Here is a 24,328-nt window from a genome sequence, read left to right as displayed (position 1 = left end):
GACACTGGTTCAATTCCTGGTCCTGGAAGATCCCACATGTTGTGGAGCACCTAAGCTCATGCACCTCAACTACTGAGTCAGTGCTCCGAAGCCCGTGAGCTGCAGCTAATGGAGCTCACAAATGCTAGACCCCGTGCTCCACAACAGGAGAAGCGGCTGCAATGGGAAGCCCATGCACCTCAACTACTGAGTCAGTGCTCCGAAGCCTGTGAGCTGCAGCTAATGGAGCTCACACATGCTAGACCCTGTGCTCCACAACAGGAGAAGCAGCTGCAGTGGGAAGCCCTTGCACCGCAACTAACGGTAGTCCCTGTTTGCCACAACTAGAGAAAGCCCACGCACAGCAATGAAGACCCGCCATGGCCAAAAAATAAAAATAAGTAAATAAAACCTCAAGTTTTAAAATGAGTAAATTCTTCTTTTTCTGCCACTCCACACTGCCCTCCCTCTGTGTTACTATCTTAATTTTATCACTGCTCTAGCAAAACAGCGCCAACACTGTGAAGCCCTCTGGTCTGTCTGCCAGCTCTTTCGGTTGGGCCTCCATGCTTTCTCATGTGTCTGTCTCCTTCCTCCCAGAACCACTGTCTTGTTTTGTTCCAGCCTGTGTTGCTTTGTTCTCTGACTTTGCTGTGGTGGTTTCTTTATCAGTGCTTTGGCCTCTGGTCTCTGTTCCCATTCTAAACCCAATATTCTTTTCTAAAATAATCATAGACTGTAAGATATTGATGTCATTATTGGCCCAAGATGACTCTCCTTTGCTCCTTACCTAATGAACCCCAAATGGCAAGCCTGCTAGTGGAGGTGATGGAATTCCAGTTGAGCTATTTCAAATCCTGAAAGATGATGCTGTCAAAGTGCTGCACTCAATATGCCAGCAAATTTGGAAAACTCAGCAGTGGCCACAGGACTGGAAAAGGTCAGTTTTCATTCCAATTCCAAAGAAAGGCAATGCCAAAGAATGTTCAAACTACCGCACAATTGCACTCATCTCACATGCTAGTAAAGCAATGCTCAAAATTCTCCAAGCCAGGCTTCAGCAATACTTGAACCATGAACTTCCTGATGTTCAAACTGGTTTTAGAAAAGGCAGAGGAACCAGAGATCAAATTGCCAACATCCGCTGGATCATGGAAAAAGCAAGAGAGAGAGTTCCAGAAAAACATCTATTTCTGCTTTATTGACTATGCCTGACTAGTATATGTTAATGGTTCTGTTTTTCTATTTCCATGAGGTTTTTGAAAGCATTGACTTGAGGGCTTCAGTATTTTTAACATAGGTCTTGATAAATATTGAACTTTGTGAAATAAATGCAGCCTGGAAGAACTGAGGGGTATCTTTTGCATATATCAATAGATAGGTATAATGGAATTTGACGACGCTGAGCTCTTCTTGAGTTCTAACACTGAACCATCAGCACCAAGCGTGGATTAGCTCATGTTAATCTTACAGCCCTCCTGCAATGCTATCATAAAATCTTTATTCTACAGGTAGGGAAAGGAGCCTCAGAAAGAGTGAGGTATTGATTTCCTGATGATCCTGATACCTGGTGAAGTCAGGATTTGAATTCTGCTGGCTTAACTCTAAGAGTTTTAACTTTAAACTTCTGTCTTCTGTTGTCTCGCCTACAGCATACGGTTTCCTGAAATGCAGTGCAAACATAATTGATTCTTGGCATGAGCTCGTTTCTGACTCTGTGGTTTTCCTCCTTGCTCTGTATGGTTTGCAAGTCTACTCCCCCCCCTCCCCACCCACTTACTTTTATTTACATTTATTTTTTAATCTATATTTTATCATTCTTTATTATAAGCCTCTTCTGTTTTTGTTTTGTTTTAAAGTATGTGATTATAACTTATAAATAGTTAACTCATTTCACTCAGTTAAATTTGTATTGACCGTCTCCTCTGAGGCAAGCATTTCTCTGGATACTAAAGGTACAGGGGCACGTGAGATATGCATGATTTTGCCTCAAAAGGACTTAATGCTGGGCTCAGTGTGTTATGGGACCAAACTTGAATCCACTTGCCTGCATGCAGTAAAGCCAGTATACTAACACCGGGTTGAGGTGAAGGAAGATGCAGGCACCAAGCAAGGAGTCCAGGGCAGCTAATGCTGAAAAGATTTGAAGTCTCTGAGCAGTTTTCAGGCGAAGGTTTCTAAAGAGAGGGTGAAGGAGAGGGGTTGTGGGGTATGTGATCAGCTCATGTTCTTCTGATTGGTTGGTGGTGAAGTAATTGGCAGTCACCATCATCAACCTTCTGGTTCCAAAGGGTCTGTGGGCTAGTGCTTATGGGTCAACATATAGTAAAGTTCTCCCACTTGCTGGGGGTTTCAGTATCTGCAAAACAGCTCATAGGACATGGCTCAGAATATTATCTATAGCCCCTGAGGAGGTGGCTAAATTATTGATATTATAATTTTTTCTTGCTTGACTGTTTTCCTTTCTTTCTGTGTTTTCTCACTTCTCTGATTAAATTTATTCTTTGAAGGTTTTCTACAGAGAAAAGGCAGGCAGAGGTCACGGGGAGAGTCCTGTTCTGGGGAGTTCCTGTAGTGTCCTACTTAGCTACTAGTGCAGTCACGCCGCTTAGTGTGTACAAGTTAACGTGTGAGCATTCTGAGAACATTTCTTCAAAAACTAGGACCATAGGAAAAATAAAAGATGCACACTGACTGTATTCAATAAGTATAAAAAGAAAAAGGATGACAAAATATATACATATACTTTTATAAATTACTTATTGAATGTCTTGCTCTTAATGGATCAGATTATTTCAAATTTTTCACTCTTTTCAACACTATTGTATTGAACATTCCTGTAGCAAGGCCGTTGTCCACATCTACAAATTTTTTTTTTAAGATAAATTCTAGTAAGTGGAGTTACTGTGTTACTTTGATGCAGTAATTTCAAGGCAGTTGTACGCATTGCTAAATTACAGGTAAAATATTTAGATCTCCACTGTTGATTGTTTTAAAATCAGAAAAAGGCCAGTGCCAAATGCCACAGTAGATGTCGCTGGTGGAGGCTGTCATGTGATTATTTGTATTTCTGTGTTTTATATATATATATATTTTTCCCCTAAACTTTCTTCAATGAAAGCATAAAATAAAAAAGGATGTTGATTTTTCTACAAAGTTTCTAAACCTAAAACTTGAAAAAAAAACCTAAAAAAGAGATTTCTTTTAAAATTTAATGTTGAATCAACTTTGATGAATAACCTAAGATACTTCATATTTTCTTAGATAGTAGGATATATCAATTTGATATATCTTCTTTAATAAGCTATGAAATTTAAACCTGCTTTATCAAAACTTCCGGTCTTATTTTTAACTTTTCTTTGCCAAGTGGTTAATGTCACAAAATTAAAATGAGAGATTCAGAGTTTTCCCCCTTACTTTGGTTTAATGGTATTAATTTGACCAGAAAGCCAATTTTATAGTTTTAGATCATTTTCTTCATAAAGGTGTGTTTTTGGTTATTTAAATTAAATCTCAAATAAATGATATTTTGGTTTAGAAAATTGTATCTTAAGTTATATTTTTCTGACAAGTAGACAACCTTTAAAAATTGTTTGGATTTTTTTTGAAAGCTAAGAGTGAGACAAAATACAACTGCCATACTTTTTCCAATATAAAATACTTATTTCTGTATTGTTTGGAGTGTCTGCCACATCAAATGAATCTTTCTGCTAGATTTTCGGGGCTTCCAGCATCTGGCCTTACTCTGCTTTTCCACTTCACATCACAGGTACCCACTGCTAGACCAGTCCCTGCTCTCACGCAGAACCCTGAACTGTCGGTGTTCATACCCTCCACCTGCAGGGTCTGCCTGGATGCGCAGGCTCCCTCTCGCTCACCTAACTCTTCCCCCCTCCTGCCCCCACGTGGCCACCATATAAGTTGACATTTGATTATTTTCTTTTTTTATAGTTTTTAAGCTTGTGTATAGTTTTTAAGTGTATATATATTTTCTGAATCAATACACTGCAAAAGTTCAATAAATATTTCTAATATGCTTCATAAATTCTTCTATGATTTAAAAAATTTAATTACTGCAGAAAGTTTCCAAAGGGCTTGGTTTTTCCCTTAAGGAATAATTTATAATCCTGAGAGGATGCTGGTTTACTATAGATTCTCATCAGAAAGACTATCTCTTTTTTAGTATTCCTATGAATAATTTTTCATCAATAAGCATTATAATGAAAGGGACTTCTCAAATAGGTCAGTGGTAAAAAAATCCACCTACAAAGTAGGTTCAATCCCTGGATCTGAAAGATCCTCTGAGGAAGGAAATGGCAACCCACCCTAGTATTCTTCCCTAGAGAATTCCATGGACAGAGGAGCCAGGCTACAGTCCATAAAGTCACAAAGATCAGACATAACCTAGTTTAGTTCAGTTCAGTCACTCAGTCACGTCCGACTCTTTACAACCCCATGGACTGCAGTATGCCAGGCCTCCCTGTCCATCAGTGAGTGACTCCTGGAGTTGATGCAAACTCATGTCCATTGAGTTGGTGATGCCATCTAACCATCTCATCTTCTGTCTTCCGCTTCTCCCGCCTTCAGTCTTTCCCAGCATCAGGGTCTTTACAAATGAGCCAGCTCTTCGCATCAAGTGGCCAAAGTATTGGAGTTTCAGATTCAACATTAATCCTTCCAATGAATATTCAGGACTGATCTCCTTTAGGATGGACTGGTTGGATCTTCTGGCAGTCCAAGGGACTCTCAAGAGTCTTCTCCAACACCACAGTTCAAAAGCATCAATTCTTCGGCGTGCAGATTTCTTTATAGTCCAACTCTCACATCCATACATGACTATTGGAAAAACCATAGCCTTGACTAGACAGACCTTTGTTGGCAAAGTAATGTCTCTGCTTTTTAATACGCTGTCTAGGTTGGTCATAACTTTCCTTGTAAGGAGTAAGCGTCTTTTAATTTCATGGCTGCAATCACCATCTGCAGTGATTTTGGAGCCCCCAAAAATAAAGTCAGCCACTGTTTCCACTGTTTCCCCATCTATTTGCCATGAAGTGATGGGACTGGATGCCATGATCTTTGTTTTCTGAATGTTGAGCTTTAAGCCAACTTTTTCACTCTCCTCTTTCACTTTCATCAAGAGGCTTTTTTAGTTCCTCTTCCCTGTCTTCCATAAGGGTGGTGTCATCTGCATATCTGAGGTTATTCAAATTTCTCCCGGCAACCTTGATTCCAGCTTGTGCTTCATTCAGCCCAGCGTTTCTCATGATGTTTTCTGCATATAAGATAAATAAGCAGGGTGACAATATACAGCCTTGATGTATTCTTTTTCCTATTTGGAACCAGTCTATGGTTCCATGTCCAGTTCTAACTGTTGCTTCCTGACCTGGATACAGATTTCTCAAGAAGCAGGTCAGGTGGTATTCCCATCTCTTTCAGAATTTTCCACAGTTTGCGGTGATCCACAAAGTGATCCACACAGTCAAAGGCTTTGGCATAGTCAAGAAAGCAGAAATAGATGTTTTTCTGGAACTCTTGCTTTTCCATGATCCAGCAGATGTTGGCAATTTGATCTCTGGTTCCTCTGCTTCTCTAAATCCAGCTTGAACATCTGGAAGTTCATGGTTCATATATTGTTGAAGCCTGGCTTGGAGAATTTTGAGCATTACTTTACTAGCATGTGAGATGAGTGCAATTGTGCGATAGTTTGAGCATTCTTTGGCATTGCCTTTCTTTAGGATTGGAATGAAAACTGACCTTTTCCAGTCCTGTGGCCACTGCTGAGTTTTCCAAATTTGCTGGCATATTGAGTGCAGCACTTTCACAGCCTTATCTTTTAGGATTTGAAAGAGCTCAACTGGAATTCCATCATTTCCATGAGCTTTGTTAGTAGTGATGCTTCCTAAAGCCCACTTGACTTCACATTCCAGGATGTCTTGTTTTAGGTGAGTGATCACACCATCGTAGTTATCTGGGTCGTGAAGATCTCTTTTGTACAGTTCTGTGTATTCTTGCCACCTCTTCTTAATATCTTCTGCTTCTGTTAGGTCCCTACCATTTCTGTCTTTTATTGAGCCCATCTTTGCATGAAATGTTCCCTTGGTATCTCTAATTTTCTTGACGAGGTCTCTAGTTTTTCCCATTCTATTGATTTCCTCTATTTCTTTGCACTGATCACTGAGGAAGGCTTTCTTATCTCTCCTTGCTGTTCTTTGGAACTCTGCATTCAAATAGGTATATCTTTCCTTTTCTCCTTTGCCTTTGGTTTCTTTTCTTTTCACAGCTATTTGTAAGGCCTCCCCAGACAGCCATTTTGCTTTTTTACATTTCTTTTCCATGGGGATGGTCTTGATCCCTGTCTCCTGTACAGTGTCACAAACCTCCGTCCATAGTTCATCAGGCACTCTATCAGATCTAGTCCCTTAAATCTATTTCTCACTTCCAGTGTATAATCATAAGGGATTTGGTTTAGGTCATACTTGAATGGTGTAATGGTTTTCCCCACTTTTTTCAATTTAAGTCTGAATTTGGTAATAAGGAGTTCATTATCTGAGCCACAGTCAGCTCCTGGTCATGTTTTTGCTGATTGCATAGAGCTTCTCCACTTTTGGCTGCAAAGAATATAATCAGTTTGATTTTGATGTTGACCAGCTGGTGATGTCCACGTGTAGAGTCTTCTCTACATGTGTTGTTGAAAGAGGGTGTTTGCTATGACCAGTGCATTCTCTTGGCAAAACTCTATTAGCCTTTGTCCTGCTTATTCTGTACTGCAAGGCCAAATTTGCTGTTACCCCAGGTGTTTCTTGACTTTCTACTTTTGCATTCCAGTCCCCTTAATGAAAAGAACATCTTATTTGGGTGTTAATTCTAGAAGGTCTTGTAGGTTTTCATAGAACCATTCAACTTCAGCTTTTTCAGCATTACTTGTCAGGGCATAGACTTGGATTACCATGATACTGAATGGTTTGCCTTGGAAATGAACAGAGATCATTCTGTCGGTTTTGAGATTGCATCCAAGAACTGCATTTCAGACTGTTTTGTTGACCATGATGGCTACTCCATTTATTCTAAGGGATTCTTGCCCACAGTAGTAGAGATAATAGTTATCTGAGTTAAATTCACAACCTAGTGAAAGAACAATAAGAACAAGAACACAATGAAAAGGATGTCAGAAATGTATTTGAGTCCTGCTTCTTCTATTAACTATCTTTCTAGTGTTAGATATGGGGCCTGATTTCCTTTATCTGCAAAAGGATTGGATTATACTAGATTTTTCATAAGACTCCTTCTATTGCTTTGAAATACTGTTTGTCTTATATATTCCAGCGTGGATGTGGTGTCCTTCCTGATGATGCTAGCACTTACTCTGTAGAACATAATCAAGACGGAACTTTCATTTTTAATTCTTAGTTTGCTCATAGACTAATATTTCTATCAGTCATGTAAATATTGATCACATGTAGGTTTTAGATGCACAGTATTACAGTTCAGCTAGTTGCTTCAGAAAGACTGCTGATTTTATTAAATTCCATAGGAAAAAATATTATAAATATGTTACATTTCATCTCATACTTTCCCTCTTAACTTTAATAATCTTGGAAAAAAATTCTTTTTCTTTCATAAAACTCACAACATTGAAACAGGAAGCTTAGGTCAATGTCAGAATTTCTTCTTAATTCAGGCCTCATCATTCAGTCTGGGCAAGGTATAGGAGCTTGCCTTCTTTGTGTGGTTCTACTGAAGTGTTTGTCCTCTGTGAAAGCCAATACAGTCAGCGGTGCCGGCAGAGATAAAGAGCCGCGTAAGGTTGTATTTTAGTGGCAAGGCTGTTTTGTGACCATGTTCTGCAGGCAGACTAGAGGTGACAGTATTATTTACTTTTGTTGCTTGGGGTCCAAAGAGAGAATAAATTGCTATTGATTTTTGAGACATTGCAGTGAAGGGTCTGAATGCCTTCAGAAGAGCTGGGTGGCAGGACAGCCAGTGATCATACAGACTGCCTTTGAAAATGAAAATTCATTTTCTTGTTATTGTCATAAAGATTTTTTTTTCAGTCTTAGCGCCAGTTACAGGATGATGTGGCTGTGGGGCTGGTGCTATTATAAATGTTTTCTGTCCCCCCAAAAGAATCGAATTCAGCACTTTTCACAAGCAGTCTGAAATTGATAAATAGAGTTCTGTGTGTACACTTGCATAAATGTGATAACCTGGACTTGGAAGTGAGATTTAATTCTGTTAGTATATTAACCACTTTCCCAAGGACAGTTTCAGGTTGTGCCAATATTTGGCAGCACAAAGGAAGAAAATTTGGTTCTTGTCTTATTTTCTTTTAACTTTTATAAGGGAAAAGTGCTTCTTAAGGGATATATTTGCTTCCCTTACTGATTTTTTATTTTTTCATCCAGGTACAGTGTTAAAGTGCACACTTTTTTTGAATTTGAAAGATAATGAAGACATTCTAAGCATATCCACACCAATGACCCATCCTCTACCCTCATAAGTTTTATCACTCCTTGAAATGTGTTTGTCTTTAATCACTTGTGATAGAAGCATCCTAAATAAACTGCAATCCCATCTTTGGATGGGCTTCTCAGGTGGACTAGTGATAAAGAACCTGCCTAACAATGCAGGAGGGTGAGAGACACTGGTTCAATCCCTGGGTTGAGAAGATCCCCTGAAGGAGGAAATGGCAACCCACTCCAGTCTTCTTGCCTGGAGAGTCCCATGGACAGAGGAGTCTGATGGGCTACAGTCCATAGGGTCGCAGAGTTGGGCATGACTGAAGCTACTTAGCACTCATGCATGTTTGAATATCATCTTGGAAAGGCCGCCTGTTTTTCTAAGAACCAATACTGAATGAATGGACTCTAAGTTGTGTGTCAAATATTATTGTTAATAATCGAAATCTGATAGAAAATCAACATTCTGACCTTAAGTTTTACACATACATACTTGCTTTAAATTTATATTAAAAAATGATAATTTTATTCTATCTCAGTTGAGTTTCTTTAATCAACAACTTGATAAAATGTATCTGTCCCTTGTGTATGAAGAGGAAAGTTCCTAAATATACTCTAAGAGGAGTCATCGATTCAGAAAAACCTGGGTTAAAATCCAGATAAATTCATTTATACTCCAGGAAGATAGGATCCTTCTTTATGGTGCCACCTCAGGCACAGATACCAAAGGAACAGTGGCCGATTAGCTCATACCATTTACCAGTCAAGTTATTTTTCTTAAATCAATAGCTCACTCCTAATTTAAGACTCTGGGATGGGACTTCCCGGGTGTGCAGTGGATAAGAATCTGCCTGCCAGTGCAGGGGACATGGGTTTAATCCCTGGATTGGGCAGATTCCACATGCCCGGTGCAGCTACGCCCCTGCCCCACAACTGCTGAGCCTGCGCTCTGGAACTGGTACTTCACAAGAGAAGCCGCCTCAGTGAGAAGCCTGCACACTGCGACTGGAGAGCAGCCCCTTGCTTTTCATAGCTAGACAAAGGCCACACACACAGCCATAAAGATAAATAAATTAAGGAAAAAAAAAAACCTTAAAAAATAGAGGAATCTAGGGTGACTCATGTTTTCAAGTACCTTCCCAAGTACCTCACCTTGGAAAGTGAGAATTATTGGCATCCAGAAATTCCCTGGTGTACAGAAAAGAACTAAATTTAAGGCTTATAATGGCATAGATTGGGAAAGAGGAGGTGATATTATAATAAGCGGTTAAAGCATCTGCCTCCAATGCGGGAGACCCGGATTTGATCCCTGGGTCGGGAAGATCCCCTGGAGAAGGAAATGGCAATCCACTCCAGTATTCTTGCCTGGAGAACCCCATGGACGGAGAAGCCTAGTAGGTTACAGTCCACCGGGTCGCAAAGAGTCAGACACGACTGAGCGACTTCACCTCACCTTAGAATTTCTTAATTCTAAATTTTAGCTTACTATTCAGACCCCTAAATAGAGTCCTGTTTGAAGCATAATATTTTTAAATGGAGGGATTTGTAATTCAAGAAGATACAACTGTTAATGTTTTTGACTGTCTTGTTACTATATAATCATTTTATGTTTCCTGACAATTTGTTACTACTAATATATTCAGATGTGAACACATGTAAAAAATATGTTTACTTGATAATACACATTTTTTAGTTTCACAAGTAGAAATTTCAAACTTCTAAGATAATGTAGGGTGCCCTTGGCTGTGGAGAGGATGGGATAGCAGGAAAACAAAAAAAGCATCGGTTTTAGTGGTTTAGAGACTTGAGTGCAAAACTCATTTCTTCCAGCTGCTCGTATGAATTAAGTAAAATTGTTTAACCTCTTCAGGCCTTAGTGTATCAGGTTATGAGATGCCGATATGTATTAACGTCTATCTTAAAATGAAAAGGAAGTCAGTGGTGTAGGTGAAAGTACATTGTTAACATCATCATCACCATCAGCCTGCCCTCCTAGAATGAAGTGACTGCTTGGAAAGCAAGTGTTGGAGTTGGAGAAAGGCAGCTGAAAGGCTCTGTTGTATTCTGGCTTCAGGTTTCAAGGGCCTATTGTATATTTCTCATTCTGCAGCCTTGAGTCACCCTAAGCTGTCAATTGTGACCATCAGTATTTTTCTGCAAGTCAACCAACTTTGGCAGGGTTTAAGGAGCTTAAAGAAATGTTGATAATTTAGGATAGGCTTCAGGTTGGTGGTTATTCCTACCTTTCAGCCTTGATCACAGGAACCAGTGCCTCCGTTTTACTGGGTGCAGGCCTTGAGGTCTCGGGGTGCTACAGCTTGAACCTGTACCTGGACTCCCCATTACACCGTTTGCCTCAGTGCTCAGGCTCTGCAGGATCTTGTTGCCTGGTGGACCTCAGCCTTGGCTCTTCATCCCTTTGATGGCTCTATACTTGGCAATTAGTATTGTTGCTATGGGGCTTTGCTGGTAGCTCAGACAGACTGTTGGTGTGTGTGTTAGTTGCTCGGTCATGTCCAGCTCCTTGTGACCCTATGGACTGTATTCCATCAGGCTTCTCTGTCCATGGAATTCTTCAGGCAAGAATACTGGAGCAAGTTGCCTTTTCCTTCTGCAGGGGATCTTCCCAACCCAGGGATCAAACCTGCCTGCATTTCAGGCAGATTCTTTACTGTCCGAGCCACTAGGGAAGCCCCACAGAATAGGATACCTATTCATTTACCACATGTAACTCTGTATATAACTTCTTGGACATTCTATAATTTTATCTGTAAAATGAAATAAGAGTAACTCACAAGGCACTTTATATGGCTTAAATTTGAGACACTTTCAGTGTCTCAGAAAAAGTTAACCTTTTTCATTTTTATCACAATTCATGTACCTTAACTTGCATTTATTAAATGTAATTTTGAAAGCTTAGCTAAAAGATTCTAAACAGCACTTTGATTTTATCTACTATAGGTATAGATTATATACTTTGTAATTTATCCATTTTAAACTGAAAAAAATCCTAGCTGACTTGCATCATGATCTACCAAGAAGGAAAACGTATTTTTCATTCTGAACAAAGAAAAGCAAAATGTTCAGGTAGATCTGTCATACACAAAATATAATCTGTGCCATTAAAAGGAACTGTTATATTATCCACTGTTTAGGATTAGCCAGCTTTCTTAATTAGCATGGATAATTGAGGCTTGACAGTTCTTAGTGGTATTATCATGAGTGTCTTTCAGATGCTAATTCCCTTTATTGTCCTTGATTAATTTGTAAGTAATTAGATGGAGTTTAGCAGTAACCTGATGTGCTCACTCTTATTAATATAGGTTGAAATTCATAATTCTGAATACTTTGTAACCTCATTTTAATGTTCCACCTGTAAATTCAAATGCTTGTTTATTATAGAAATGAGGATTAGTTGAATCTGGTTGGCCTCATTATATAAGTGCTTACTTGTTAAATTTTAATGTGCAGATTATAGGTACCAGATACCTCGTAGTACCAAGAAACCTCTGTATTACTTCCCTGATGTAATGCTTTTAACATAGTTACTGACTAGCTTAAAAATGAGTTTTCTGTTTTTAAAACCTGACATAATTTTGCAATGGAGTTTGTACAAAGATTTTACTTTTTGAAAATAATTAATCCCAAATTTATTTGTGACATAAAAACATTATAGAATGCTGCTCCATGTGAACAGCCTTAATTCACCATTCACCAGCTGCATTTGGTTATATTCTTATTTCCTCTGCTTCCCTCAGCTTCCAGAACATTTCGCCCTACTATGAGTAATCTCTTAAGGTCTGTGTGGAAATTTGGGTGCTATAACTTGCTTCCTAGAAGGAATGGCAACATCATTTATGTATGTATCAGTGTCTTTTTTTTTTTTTTTCAGATAATGTGATGTGGTTCACATCTGTTTTCCAAAGAATTATAGGTACTTTGAAGATTTTATTATTTTCCTGGAATCAGTGGAAAACCCAAGATATTTCTTCAAGTGTTAAAATGTATATGCTGTTACAGTAGTCCTTGGCTTCGCTGGTGGCTCAGATGGTTAAGAATCCGCCTGCAATGCAGGAGGCCTGGGTTCAATCCCTGGGTTGGGAAGATCCCCTGGGAAAGGGGATGGCAACCCACTCCAGTATTCTTGCGTGGAGAATCCCATGGAGAGAGGAGCCTGGCGGGCGACAGGCCAGGGGGTTGCAAAGAGTCAGACTTGGCAACTGAACATGCACACACCGGGCTGTCGTGACTGTTAAAAGAATAAATACATGTGAAATGTTTGGAACTCTTCTGACACAGGAAAGGCTGTTTGCTAAGAATTAGCTAATAAGAAATATAGACCCCTTGGCTCCTGGGTTGCTCACAGGTGTTAGTTGTAGGGATGAAGGCGCATTTGGGAACAGCTGGATACTGCATCACTCTGAGGTCGAGTTCTCCCGATGCAGGGTCTTCACCGTCCTTTCATCAGCGAGGCCTCTGGTCCCTCCAGTCTCTCCTCTCTGGGCTAGGTTACTCCTCTACCACCCTGTTCCCCAGCCCCAGGCTTTGGAACAGAAAAACTCAGCAAGTGTACATCTGAATCTTTTCTGCTTCACATTTAACTAATTGTTTTTCTAAGCCTCTGATTCTGCCTTTAAAAAATGCATGAGAATAGAGAACATATCCAATACACAGATATGAATAAATTGTTATTTCAGCCATACCTAACAACCTGAATTTCCTGCATATAGGCCTCTAGGACACAGGAAACATCAAGTGTCCAGGGAAGAACTTAGGATCCCTTTGTTTCTAGTAAAGAAGTTTCTGTGTTCAGCTTCTCCTCTGTGCCCATATCATGTCACTGCTGGTTCCCTAATCAACCCAAAGTATCCTCTGTCTGTGGGTGCCATGCTTCTGCACCTCTGTCTGTGGGAGCGCCACGCCGCTGCACCTCTGTCTGTGGGAGCGCCACGCCGCTGCACCTCTGTCTGTGGGAGCGCCACGCCGCTGCACCTCTGTCTGTGGGAGCGCCACGCCGCTGCACTGATATGTTTTCCCCAGTATTACTTAGTTGTGTTTATTCTTGTTTCCACCTGTTTTATTCTGTTCAGCTGGCTGCTGTGTTTAGGCATTAGATTTTCCACAAATGTTTCATTAGAAACTTGTTCTTTGAGTTTCTGACTCAATATTATAAGAAACTTAAATCAGGACTGGTCAGTGCTAACAATTCTCTTTTCTTAGTTGAATGTTGTTGTTCAGCACTCAGAATTCTTAGAGTCCTAATTTCATCTCTTTTTCAGTTTGAAAGTCAACAGGTGAGAACCAAATCCTGGAACACCAATTGGATACAATAGAAAGATATGCATTTCTTAATTTGGGGCTGTACATAGTTTGAAGCTGACCACATTAAGATCAGTGAACAAATGGCAAAATTTTCAGTCATTTTTATGGCTAAGTGGTATTCCACTGTATGTGTGTATGTTTGTGTGTATATATATATATATGTGTGTATGTATGTTTGTGTGTATATATATATATATATATCTGTACCTACATACATGTAGATATATGTCACAACTTCCCTGTCCATTCATATGTTAGTGGACACTTAGGTAATTTCCATACCTTGGCAATTACAAATAATGCTGCTATAAACATTGGGCTATGAACACATAGGTGCTTGTATCGTTTGAATTCATGTTTTTATTTTTTCAGCTATATAACCAGAAGTAGGATTGCTGGGTCATTTATAGTTTTATTTTTAGATTTTTGAGAAACTCCCATACGGTTTTCCACAGTGGATGCACCAGTTTACATTCTCAACAATGCTGTATGAGGATTGCCTTATCTCTACTTCCTCACCAACATTTGTTTTTGTTTTTGATGATAGGTGTGAGGTGATATTTTACTGTGGTTTTGATTTGCTTTTCCTCCATGATTAGCAAAGTTGAGCATCTTTTCACGTGCCTCTTCAGTTCAGTTCAGTCCCTCAGTCGTGTCTGACTCTTTGCGACCCCATGAATTGCAGCACACCAGGCCTCCCTGTCCATCACCAACTCCCGGACTTCACTCAGACTCGTGTCCATCGAGTCACTGATGCCATCCAGCCATCTCATCCTCGGTCACAGTCAAAGGCTTTGGCATAGTCAAGAAAGCAGAAATAGATGTTTTTCTGGAACTCTTTTGCTTTTTCCATGATCCAGTGGATGTTGGCAATTTGATCTCTGGTTCCTCTGCCTTTTCTAAAACCAGCTTGAACATCTGGAAGTTCACGGTTCACGTATTGCTGAAGCCTGGCTTGGAGAATTTTGAGCATTACTTTACTAGCTTGTGAGATGAGTGCAATTGTGCGGTAGTTTGAGCATTCTTTGGCATTTCCTTTCTTTGGGACTGGAATGAAAACTGACCTTTTCCAGTCCTATGGCCACTGCTGAGTTTTCCAAATTTGCTGGCATATTGAGTGTAGCACTTTTGCAGCATCATCTTTCAGGATTTGAAATAGCTCTACCGGAATTCCATCACCTCCACTAGCTTCGTTCGTAGTGATGCTTTCTAAGGCCCACTTGACTTCACATTCCAGGATGTCTGGCCCTAGGTGAGTGATCACACCATCGTGATTATCTGGGTCGTGAAGATCCTTTTTGTACAGTTCTTCTGTGTATTCTTGCCATCTCTTCTTAATGTCTTCTGCTTCTGTTCTTGGCCATCTGCATTTCCTCTTTGGAAAAATGTCTATTCTGTTCTTCTGTCAATGGTTTAATTGGGTTGTTTGGTTTCTTTGATATTGAGTTGTATGACCTATTTGTTGACGTTGGATATTAACCTCTTACCAGTCATATCATTTGCAGATATTTTCTTCCATTCAGTAACTTGTCTTTTCATTTTGCCAATGATTTACAAACTGACCTCAGCAATCAGCAATATTATCCAAAAAACAAAGACACACACTGAGACATACATATCTCCAAATAGAACAAGAGCTCCTATAGCTTTGTTTTCCAAGCTTAGTTATGAATCAGATATCACAGTACAAAACTCAAAATTCCAACCAGTGGTTGGAATAAGATTTTTTTTTTATTTTTTGTTTCAGGATTTAGAGATGATCTAGATAAGTGATCCGGAGAGCTCTGGTCTAAAGGTACAGAAGGAGTTATTTCCTCAGGGCAGGAATTCTTAATGAGATTTTTTTTTTTTTGTCAAGATTTCTCTGGAGTCTAAAGAATATTTTGACCATATTGTCAAAAATTGTATTTTTCTATGGTCATAGGTTTATAGCCAAAATTTAGGCCAGATAGTGCTCAACTTGGCCCTGATATCAAGGGCAGATTAGCCCCAGCAGGGATTGTCCCTCTGGGGAAGTAGGAGTCTTAGTTTGATCAGCCCCAGGCTATTGATTACAGGAGGGAGTCCTGGACATAAGGGAACTTCAGTCCATTTTCCTATCCTGTGTCAATGAAGATCTAATATTTTTAGGCCATTTTTCTTATCATTGGATCATAGCTATAGACTGACCAATCATCTAAAAACATTTTTTTTCCAAGGGGTTCCCAGGTAGGGTGTGGAACCTTAGAGTAAGCAATTCCCATATTAGCTCCAACAATTTGTACTAGATGTCTGGACACTCAAACCAAATCAACAAAACCAAACCAAACCAGAACTTACCAGCTGGGAGTCACATTCCAAATGAAACAAAAGGCAAAGAGATGCCCAGAAATCAAAAGCCAAGTGGCATAAATGCCAAACATGACTTCCCAGTCCCACTAGACCTGCGACCTGGCAGAGTCGATGTTAGCAGCCTTTTCTAGTTCTGATAGTTTCAAGTTATTTCTTGGTTTCCTGCAAAGAAAGTATTGTTTCCTCTTTTAGAACCTTCTAGATACCAATCAAAGTAAGCACTGCCAGCCTTTTCTCATTGTGCGTGCAAAAATATCAACCTTGGAATATCAAAAGAACCCCAATTTGGCCATTTTAGGTTGAGATCTCTTTTAGTATAATTTCTCCAATTAACTAGGTACTTGCAAGTACGAGCTCCATACGTATTGCATGAATCCAGCTGGAGTGTTAGTCAGAGGGTGGCTTTCTGACACCACTTTGTTTCTGTTTGTGAGAGATTCTGTTTCCCATTTTAAGCTGAATTTGTCAGAAATAAAAATCACCAGTGAACTTGTGTAGCGGGCCCATGTGCTGCTTGTGAGCTTAACTCCTCCAGGAGTCACCCCAGAGTCGTTTCAGCTCATCTTAAACGTGTCTCGGATTCTGCCTCGGAAAATCTAAGACCACCGTGGCTGCTCAGGTCACTGAATGGCCAGTCCTTACGTGCAACCCCTGGATGAGCAAGTATTTCAATTAATGAGTGGGTTTCCCTATGGGACCACTGCACAGTATGAGGACTAGACCTCCATCATTCCCGTAAATTTCTCAGTCACCTGAACAAACCTAAACTAGCTGGGAGGAATCTTGTCCCTTTTCTTCGGAGCAAAGCTGTCATAGATTCTCCTCATTTTTAACCCTGGCAAATTCTATGCTGCTGCTAAGTTGCTTCAGTCGTGTCCAACTCTGTCGTGTGCAACCCCATAGACGGCAGCCCATCAGGCTCCACCGTCCCTGGGATTCTCCAGGCAAGAATACTGGAGTGGGTTGCCATTTCCTTCTCCAGGCAAATTCTATAATGGCAGTCAAGTTGAGGAAAAGTGTCAGATCAGCCTCTTAACCACCCAGTCAAGACCGTTCAGTTCCCTACAACGGAGCAACCATGGTGTATTTCAGCCAAGCCCCGGCTATTCCTCAATTTTTTTCCTAATCCAGCCCCCCAACCCAATACCTTTCCACTGGGTGGGTAATTCCCCAGGCATCTTTCAGCCAACCCCCCCACCCAATATCTTTTGACTGGGTGAGAATTTCTCGGTATCTTTCAACCAAGTTCCACTCAGTGTTTAGACTCATGAGCGGGTATGCCTCGGATGTTTCACCCGCCCTCTCTCCCCCCAGTATCTTTCCTACTGGGAGGGGACAGGTAACCTGCTCCACCACCAAATAAAACTCAGAATCTCAACCAATACGGGAGATTTGAGAACCAGGAGAGACTTACCCAAATTCGTCTGCACTCGATGAGGAGGCGGATGGGCGCAAGGGGCCGCTGCTGATACCAAAGCTCCAGTTCCTGTGGAGTCCAGTGAAGGAAGGAAGGCCACTCTGAGTCGCTTTGTTGGTTGTCATAACTGTCGACTAAAAAAAAGATGCACAACTTGGGAGTTGTGGGGTAAGTTTCATTTGAGGAACAATGAGGACTGCAGCCTGGGAGGCAGCATCTCAGATAGCTCTGAGAGATGGCTCCAAAGCAGAGTGGGCAAGGCCACTATGTTAGGTTTCGGTGAAGCTGGAGTTCAGTACCATTAGGCACTCGTTTTATAAAAGGTTTCTTGTTAGTCATGAGGACCTTGAAGGGATTTATTGCTTTTCTTTGTTCAGTTCAATTGCTCAGTCCTGTCTGACTCTTTGAGGCCCCATAGACTGCAGCATTCCAGGCTTACCTGTCCATCACCAACTCCCAGAGCTTGCTCAAACTCCTGTCCATTGAGTCGGTGATACCATCCAACCATCTCATCCTCTGTCATCCCCTTCTCCTCCTGCCTTCAATCTTTCCCAGCATCAGAGTCTTTTCCAGTGAGTCAGTTCTTTGCCTCAGGTGGCCAAACTATTAGAGCTTCAGCTTCAGCATCAGTCCTTCCAATGGACATTCAGGACTGATTTCCTTTGGGATTGACTGGTTGGATCTCCTTGCAGTCCAAGGGACTCTCAAGAGTCTTCTCCGGTACCACAGTTCAAAAGCATCAATTCTTCAGCTCTTAGCCTTCTTTATGGTCTAGCTCTCGCATCCTTATATGACTACTGGAAAAACCATTCAGTTCACTTGCTCAGTCGTGAGCCCCATTTTTGTAACCTCATTGACTGCAGCATGCCAGGCTTCCCAGTCCATCATGAATTCCAAGGAGCAAGCGTCTTTTAATTTTATGGCTGCAGTTACCATCTGCAGTGATTTTGAAGCCCAGGAAAATAAAGTCTCTCACTGTTTCCATTGTTTCCCCATCTATTTGCGATGAAGTGATGGGACTGGATGCTTCTCTAGATATGAGGAGATGCAAGGATTGAGATCATAGAATCTGTTCCTAAAACATCCAACTATCTAAAGACCTGTCCCACCAGATTCCCTGGAGTACAGAGTGCCTCCCTCCACCCTGAACTCCCTCAGGGGGTATTGAAGGTCCACAGCTATAGCAGCACAGGGTCAGTCTCCTGAGACGCAGATGGCAAAGGCCTTTGTTGTTCAGTTCAGTTCAGTTCAGTCCTTCACTCATGTCCGACTCTTTGCAACCCCATGAACTGCAGCACGCCAGGCCTCCCTGTCCATCACCAACTCCCAGAGCTTACTCAAACTCAGGTCCATTGAGTCAGTGATACCATCCAACCATCTCATCCTCTGTTGTCCCCTTCTCCTCCTACCTTCAGTCTTTCCCAGCATCAGGGTCTTTTCCAATGAGTCCATTCTTCGCATCAGGTGGCCAAACTATTGGAGTTTTAGCTTCAGCATCAGCTCGGTTACTATCATTTAAAGCTTATGAAAGTTGTTAAGGCTTCGATATGGCCAATTACATCCTCCAACCCCAATGAAAGCACACACACACACACACACACACACACACACACAGCTGCTAAATGGTCATACCAGTAGAATACAGATCTTTGACCCATTGGGATCATACCAGTGGTAGATTGGTTAGGGTTACCTCTAATTTTTTTAACGTGTATGACCTTAAATTCATAGGAATCCCAGGTTACACCTTGGTATCCATCCCTGTAGATGTCAAGGCCATAAATTAGTGCCAAAAATCCACTGAGTTCCATACCAATCACTCTCTCTAAGTGTAATAATAGGCATAGTTCATAAAGCACCCAGCCTTGTCTCATAATTACCAGCTTGATAATTTTTAGTATGATTTAAGTATTTCCAACATAGAGGAGTTTTTAAACTTAAATGATCATAGCCTGGTGTTAACTATGTATATCCTCCCCATAATTGTGGGAGTTTTCCTTTTAATAGATGAGAGGCTAATTTTTTTATTGAGACTTAGCTTGTCACTCCATTTGAGTTTGAATGACCCTAAGAGAAAGCTTAAATCTATGGCCAGCATCAGAGCAGGTATTATTAATGGCCAGATGACAGGATCCCATCTAGTAATATCATGAATAAATAGCATAGGACTGAACACTCATTTAAATAAATTTCCTAGAGGGTATCCAATCAGAGCCCTAGAGATCCAATCCACCAAGCCCTACCCAATCCACCGAGGTAACCCAGAAGTAGTAGATACAGGTAATTGGCCACAACCCAACAATTGGATTGAGTTTCAAAGTAGCATAGAATCGTGTCCCTGATAGAAAGCATTTGATTGATAAGCATAGGACCAAGGATTCAGGAAAACATAAATGATCATACACACCAGATCAGCATCTTGGGCAAGCTGTCTGCTTCTGATGTCGTCGTCTTCTTGTCCTATTGTGGTGTAGTTTCCTCTGTTTGAACATTGTTTTAAGGTGAGTTTGAGGTCAGCAGTCCCCTCTGTAGACCAGTCCAGCTTAGGGGCCTTTGGAAATGGGAGTTAATCCACTTTGTTGTTCAGTCATTGGCAACGCTCTTGGTAAGTACTGATTTGTAGTTGCCGGTTTTTGGACATTCTAACAGAGCAGGGAAAAATAAAAGAGTTAGTAGAGTCAGTTCAGTTCAGTTCAGTTTAGTCGTATTCATAAAATACATTGTATTTTTATACCACGCATGGATTTCATAGGATTTTTTTTACAGATTTTTTGGTATTTAGTAATGATATGGTGAATTAATTTTAAGTCAAAGTGTTTTCTTTGCATATAAAATGCATGTTATCTGAGCAGTGGCATTGTATCTGGGTGTGTTGTCACTTTTGCCTGATAAACCTTTTATGATTCTATTATTTTATGAAAGTATATTGCTTTTCATTTTCCATGATGAAAATATAATAATATAACTTTTTATGAAATGTACTTGCAGGAAATGTGAAGTAGAGGAGAATTTGTTTTCATTTATTTTTCTAATACAGAATTTCAGAGGCAGAATAATTTCCTTTTGGCATCCGGTGGGTTAATCCTTCATGAAACTAAACCCCATTTTTATATTTAAATAAAATTGCTTTGAAAAATATGCTTTAATTGAAATCCTATCTAAGGGTAAAATTATGTTATTGATTATGATCAAAATACCCCAGACAGTGATGAATTCATCAATTCCTGTTTCAGTGGTGTTATAAATCTTTTAGTAGGGGCTGGAGAACGTGAACAAGATGAATATTTTCAAATTACAGTAGCACATTACTTATTATGTGTAACTTTCTTAATCTGTATACTGTGCAGGAATGGAAATGGCTTTTAAGAAGCAATGTAGTAAAGTAGCTTACAATGTTATCTATGTCACAAATCAAACTGGAATGAAACTTGTTCCAATATAAACTTTAAAAATGTGAATCAGAAAGTTGACTGAACAGTGTATTTATGTTAAAGGAAGAAAGGCATAAAGTATATACTTTGTTCAGTTCAGTTGCTCAGTCGTGTCCGACTCTTTGCGACCCCATGAATCGCAGCACACACTCCCTGTCTGTAACCAACTCCCAGAGTTCACCCAAACTCATGTGCATCAAGTCGGTTATGCCATCCAGCCATCTCATCCTCTGTTGTCCCCTTCTCCTCCTGCCCCCAATTCCTCCCAGCATCAGGGTTTTTTCCAGTGAGTCAATTCTTTGCATGAGGTGACCAAACTATTGGAGTTTCAGCGTCAGCATCGGTCCTTCCAGTAAACACCCAGAACTGGTCTCCTTTAGGATGGACTGGTTAGATCTCCTTGCGGTCCAAGGGACTCTCAAGAGTATTCTCCAGCACCACAGTTCAAAAGCATCAATTCTTTGGCACTCAGCTTTCTTCACAGTCCAACTCTCACATCCATACATGACCACTGGAAAAACCATAGCCTTGACTATATGGACCTTTGTTGGCAAAGTAATATCTCTGCTTTTTAATATGCTATCTAGGTTGGTCAAAACTTTCCTTCCAAGGAGTAAGCATCTTTTAATTTCATGGCTGCATGAAATCACCATCTGCAGTGATTTTGGAGCCCCCCAAAATAAAGTCTGACACTGTTTCCACTGTTTCCCCATCTATTTGCCATGAAGTGATGGGAACAGATGCCATCATCTTCGTTTTCTGAATGTTGAGCTTTAAGCCAACTTTTTCACTCTCCTCTTTCACTTTCATTAAGAGGCTTTTAGTTCCTCTTCACTTTCTGCCATAAGGGTGGTGTCATCTGCATATCTGAGGTTATTGATATTTCTCCTGGCAATCTTGATTCCAGCTTGTGCTTCTTCCAGCTCAGCGTTTCTCATGATGTACTCTGCATATAAGTTAAATAAGCAAGGTGACAATATCCAGCCTTGACGTACTCCTTTTCCTATTTGGAACCAGTTTGTAGTTCCATGTCCAGTTCTAACTGTTGCTTCCTGACCTGCATATAGGTTTGTCAAGAGGCAGGTCAGGTGGTCTGGTATTCCCATCTCTTAAAGAATTTTCCACAATTTATTGTGATCCACACAGTCAAAGGCTTTGGCATAGTCAAGAAAGCAGAAATAGATGTTTTTCTGGAACTCTCTTGCTTTTTCCATGATCCAGCGGATGTTGGTAATTTGATCTCTGGTTCCTCTGTCTTTTCTAAAACCAGCTTGAACATCTGGAAGTTCAGGTTCACGTATTGCTGAAGCCTTGCTTGGAGAATTTTGAGCATTACTTTACTAGCGTGTGAGATGAATGCAGTTGTTCAGTAGTTTGAGCATTCTTTGGCATTTCCTTTCTTTGGGACTGGAATGAAAACTGACCTTTTTCCAGTCCTGTGGCCATTTGCTGGCATATTGAGTGCAGCTCTTTCACAGCATCATCTTTCAGGATTTGAAATTCCACTGGAATGCCATCACCTCCACTAGCTCTGTTCATAGTGATGCTTTCTAAGGCCCACTTGACTTCACATTCCAGGATATCTGGCTCTAGGTGAGTGATCACACCATCGTGATTATCTGGGTCGTGAAGATCTTTTTTGTACAGTTCTTCTGTGTATTCTTGCCACCTCTTCTTAATATCTTCTGCTTCTGTTAGGTTCATACCATTTCTGTCCTTTATCGAGCCCATCTTTGCATGAGATGTTCCCTTGGTATCTCTCATTTTCTTGAAGAGATCTCTAGTCTTTCCCATTCTGTTGTTTTCCTTTATTTCTTTGCATTGATCGCTGAGGAAGGCTTTCTTATCACTCCTTTCTATTCTTTGGAATTCTGCATTCAGATGCTTATATCTTTCCTTTTCTCCTTTGTGTTTTGCTTCTCTTCTTTTCACAGCTATTTGTAAGGTCTCCCCAGACAGCTATTTTGCTTTTTTGCATTTCTTTTCTATGGGGATGGTCTTGATCCCTGTCTCCTGGGCATTGTCACAAACCTCAGTCCATAGTTCATCAGGCACTCTATGTATCAGATCTAGGCCCTTAAGTATAGTTAAAAAGGAATATTATTTACAATTGCAGAATAACTGTCCTGTGAATTCACATAACTAAGGAAGATATTTTAACACTTTAACTTCCTATTATATTATAAAGATGTAAGAGATTATAAATGATTAACCCATAAAACGTTATAGTTTTTTAAAGTCACTAACCATGTATGTAACTTAAAGAATTTTCAAGGTTCTTACAACTTGGTTTTTTGCATGTATATGTTTAGGTATATGTTTGCATCTCTATTTATCTACCTGCCTAACTATCTCCATAGAGTGTACTATTCATTGCATTTTCCATCAAAAAAGTGATAAGACCTGTGTTTGTTTTAAATATTTAAAAAACTATTAAGTGCAATTACCTATTTAAATTTTTTCCTTAAGGTCCTTGTAGTACAATTTGTCCTGAGCATGCTTCCCTGGTGGCTCAGAGGTTAAAGCGTCTGCCTCCAATGCAGGAGACCCGGGTTCGATTCCTGGTCAGGAAGATCCCCTGGAGAAGAAATGGCAACCCACTCCAGTATTCTTGCCTGGAGAATCTCATGGATGGAGAAGCCTAGTAGGTTACAGTCCATGGGGTGGCAAAGAGTCGGACACGACTGAGCGACTTCACCTCACCTCACCTCATACTTGGAATTCAGGTGGTTTATGTGATTTTGGTATCTTAAATACCTGATTGTCAGTCAGTTTACTGAGAATGAAATGTGTAGAGATTTACATTCAAATCATAAGGTTATTTTGTATAAGGTTTACATGGCAATGAGTGCTAAATGTTGAGTTTGTTTTATTATAAGTAAATATTATATTACTATCATTGGCTACAATACCGGAGACCTGAGTTCAATCCCTGGGCTGGGATTGAATACTGGCAACCCACCAGTATTCTTGCCTGGAGAATCCCCATGGGTGGCGGAACCTGGCGGGCCACAATCCCTGGGGCTGCGAAGAGTTGGATACAACTGAGCGACTAAGCACAGCACAGCACAGGCTCTTCCCAAGAATTTTCTTAAAAATACCTTTGTATAAAGAGCTATTCTTGACTGAAGAAAGTTGAATAGATACAGTCCCTGTCCACTAAAAAATCATTAAGATCAGTATAGTATGTTGTAAGTAGTGTATAGTGATGAGTAACTGTGAACCAAAGTGCAAAGTAGTAATTTTAAGTGCACCTGGTTAAATTTCAGCAGGATTTAAGAGTGATGTACCATGCACGTGTTTGATTTTGTCACAAGAGTTGGCAGTATGTTGCATTCTTTATGTAAAGAATGCAGAATTATTCAAAATCTCAGAATTATTCTCATAGTATT

At 40.3% G+C, this 24,328-nt stretch overlaps 1 protein-coding gene and 1 non-coding gene across 4 annotated transcripts in view; both read left to right on the top strand.

Moving 5' to 3' along the window:
- PRKN (parkin RBR E3 ubiquitin protein ligase) overlaps positions 1–24,328 on the top strand; it is a 1,230,807-nt gene that overhangs the window by 50,604 nt on the left and 1,155,875 nt on the right. The gene's annotated exons all lie outside the window — the stretch shown is intronic.
- Positions 23,438–23,509, top strand: TRNAW-CCA (transfer RNA tryptophan (anticodon CCA)). Its single transcript has one exon. It is a non-coding gene; the product is annotated as a tRNA-Trp (tRNA).

Source organism: Ovis aries, chromosome 8 (genome assembly GCF_016772045.2).
Source record: "Ovis aries strain OAR_USU_Benz2616 breed Rambouillet chromosome 8, ARS-UI_Ramb_v3.0, whole genome shotgun sequence".
NCBI classification, from domain to species: domain Eukaryota; kingdom Metazoa; phylum Chordata; class Mammalia; order Artiodactyla; family Bovidae; genus Ovis; species Ovis aries.
This window is presented reverse-complemented; position numbering and strand designations above follow the sequence as displayed.